Genomic DNA, 3,478 nt, shown 5'->3' on the forward strand with positions numbered 1-3,478 from the left:
AGCCCGAACCCAGACGACGCCAACCCGAGTCCCGTCTGACGCCGACTAATCACCGGCTACGCTACTTCCAATACCCTACCGCCGTCCGTTCCATCCATGACTCGTGTCAATCCCTCCAGACGTCCGCACGAAACCGTGTGCTGGCGCACGCCTTCGTCCCTCGTTTCCGATGGGAATTAGCCGGAAAAAGGAAATCCGTGGGCAATCCGTGGGCCCTTTCTAATAATATATCGTCTTTTTCTCCAAGCCCCAGTTTTTGCCTTCCTAAACCGCCTCCCCTCCTCTAATAAACCATCGTCCCTGTACCTCTCCTGAACACTACGTCTACCGAGAGGGAAAGGAAAAAAAAACAAACGAACGATGTGCCATTCGACCACTGAGTTCGCCGATCTCTCCCTATCCGAAGGAGCGCGACCGCTCAAGATCCGAGCTTTCTACCTCCGCCTCTCCTCACCGCCGCCGCCTTTGGCCACCGTACAGCGCTGCCTCAAACGCTGACGCTGGTCTACATTCCGAGGATCAGTGAGGATTTGATCGAGGTCAATGATGACAGGATCCGGCGGACGCGACGGCGATCGTGGCGCTGCACCGGGTGCGGTCCGGGGAGCAGGCGGAAGAGGTGGTGTACGCGAGCACGACCGGGTGCGGGCCGGAAGGGGCTGCGGTTCGAGGTGTATATCGGGGCGCAGAAGGCTCTAAAAGGGGTGTTCCAGCGTGTCGGCGGCGTCGGGTGTTGGAGAATGGAGTGCCGCTGGCCACGGAGCGGAGATGGGGGTGGCGGCAGCGGAGGTGTGGGTGGCCGGGGAGAAAGGGGTGATAATGAGGGAGAAGGTGGAGATGGGGTCGCCGGCGGCGGGGGAGAGGAGGAGGAGGAGGAAGAAGCGGAGGGGGTTTTGTTCGAAGCTGGAGCAGATTCCAGAGGAAATGGACGGCTGGGATTGCTTTGATTGTGAAGAAATGGAGGGGTGGGAGGTGGTGGGATCGGACGGTGGGGAGTCGGAGGAGGGCGAGGGAATGAAGGGTGGGGATGGTTAGAGATGGAAGGGGTGAGGTGGCGGTGGATTTGGGGATTTGGGTGGTGTGTTTGGGGGTGGGGCTGTTGGTCTCCACGGCTTCTCGGAAGGGTTTAGAGAAAAAGCTTAATTCGGAGCCCTTTTTTCTTTTAAAAAATTTTATTCAGATGAGTCGCCACTCGCCAAGGCATTTTTAAAAAGTTTTTTTCACAATTTTGTACGCTAACTAGCTTAATCATGATGGCTGTTTGTGTATACGTACATGCTTCGTCCACTTTTTGTTCTTCTTCTACAATCAGCGGTGAAATTATTCTGTTCTCTGAAAATAGCTGCAGGAATGTTAAGAGTGGTTTTTTCTTGAGACCAGTCGTGTGAAGGATTTGTTTATCTAAAACAGGTCCTGGCCTTTATCAGACAGATTATGGTGTAATGGTAGCTTTATATATACCCATTTTACGATTTGTCTTGGGGTTAAATTATTGATGACTTGCCATTGAGTTTGAACTCTCAACATCATAGATTAGAAGATCATTTTTCAATCTGAATGTTTTTATTTATTTATTTATTTATTTTACAGAAGCTAAGAAGATACATGATAATTTTTTTTTGATAATTAAAAATATTTAATTATAAATTAATTTTAAGATTTGATTTTAAAATTATTTAAAATTTTCAATCTTTTAAAAATTGCAATGGTACTTCTAATCTTATAAAAACATCTCAAATAAGCTATTATCATTACTTTGATACTGTTAAATTAAATAAAATTGTACATATAATATGTATCTTATGACATGACAAGAAGATATCGGTTACAGATCAAGATGCCCTAGTCAAAATAAAAATAAGAGATTTAGAGAGTATGGAGCTTCCAGATAGGGAAGCATTGTTTCTTGCTGCCCATCCATATGGTGAACTTTTAGAGGTGAAAATAATCAGATAATATTTATTTTGATCTATTTTTGTATCCAAATTTATTCAGATATAATAAAAATTTAAGTATCTAATTAACATCTGTGTTTGTATTCATATTTATTAAAAAAATAGATATGAATATTGATAGATATTATCTATTTCGTATCAAATATTTGATTCTATTTGTAATTTTATTTAATTTTATATAACTTCATGAATTTTTAAAAGAATAAATGATTATATTAATATACTATTAATTTGATTTATTATTCATCTAGTAATATTTTTAATTTTATGATCATAAAATTTAATCATTCAGTTTATATTTATATTTATATTCATAATTTTGATATTTAATTTATATCTATATTTATTTCAATCAAATTTAAATATAAATTTTTATATATGATTATTCATATAAATATTTTTATTTATTAAATAAATTAAATATAGATATAGATATATTACTCTCTTATTTGCATCTGATCTATTTCCAGCCGTATGAGCTTTAACCTATAAAGACTTTTAGACGAGGATAACAATAACACAGAGCACGGTTACCTTTTAGAAACTAGACTTGTGGACCCTTACCAACAACTCTGATAAGGATGATGCTTTTGTCGGACCCAACATCATGCTTGGTACACCAATGACTAGATTGCTAAGCTCCCAATTCATGAATACTTGAATCACTCTATACATGCTCCTAAGCTCCAATGTCATGAATCACTTGAATCACTCTAATACCATGCTCCGAAAAAATTATCAACAATTAACGAGTTCTTAATGATAGCTTAGTTTTAAAGCTTTTTGTTTATAATATTATATATGTGTGTGTGTATGTGTGTACGCGCACACGCGCGTGTTGCTGTTGTTCTCTCCATCTAAGATCGGATGTCAAAATAGTCATGGCTGATGCAGATCCACAGTTGAAACTTCATTCGAACACCTACAAAATAAGTCCATACCAGAGAGTTGGTTCGGGTGTAAACTCTCCAACACTAAAGTCAAAATAAAAAACGATGAGAGAAAAGAGTTAGAAGTCAATTGATTGTGTATCGTTGGAGGGTTCTGGAGCCTTTAATTTATAGAAGAGGAGTTTGAGACATATTCAACTCGAAATGCGGATGATTTTCGGATTTGTTGGACAGATAGATTTTGAGGAGGAGTTTTCTTTTTACGAGAGATTCGATCACAAAGGAGTTCTACTTTATATAGACTTTCCAGATTTGAAAAAAAAAGAACCTGTAGATAGATGTAATAGTTCAATAAGGATCGACCCTAATAGGTCTTTTCTCGGCAACAACCGACCTAGTAGGTTGCCAAAGCCGAGGAATGTAGGATCTTGCTATTTGAAGTTGATCGGCTTGAAGTAGGTCATCCGTCGAGGCAAAAAAGGATCAGACTAAGGAAAAGATCTACTGCTAATCCAATGAATTATACTAGGCGATCACTGTATCTATCCAATCCAGCAAATGTCATCTCCTGTAGCTTAACTATAACTTACTTGATGGTGATGAGATTGTTTAGACGAAGGTTAAGGTACAGAT

At 39.7% G+C, this 3,478-nt stretch overlaps 1 pseudogene; it reads left to right on the forward strand.

Annotated features, from left to right (window-relative positions):
- Positions 1-309: 309 nt before the first annotated feature.
- LOC140856896 (uncharacterized) lies at positions 310-1,472 on the forward strand (annotated as a pseudogene).
- The last annotated feature ends 2,006 nt before the right edge of the window (positions 1,473-3,478 follow it).

This window comes from Elaeis guineensis, chromosome 4 (genome assembly GCF_000442705.2).
Source record: "Elaeis guineensis isolate ETL-2024a chromosome 4, EG11, whole genome shotgun sequence".
NCBI lineage: Eukaryota > Viridiplantae > Streptophyta > Magnoliopsida > Arecales > Arecaceae > Elaeis > Elaeis guineensis.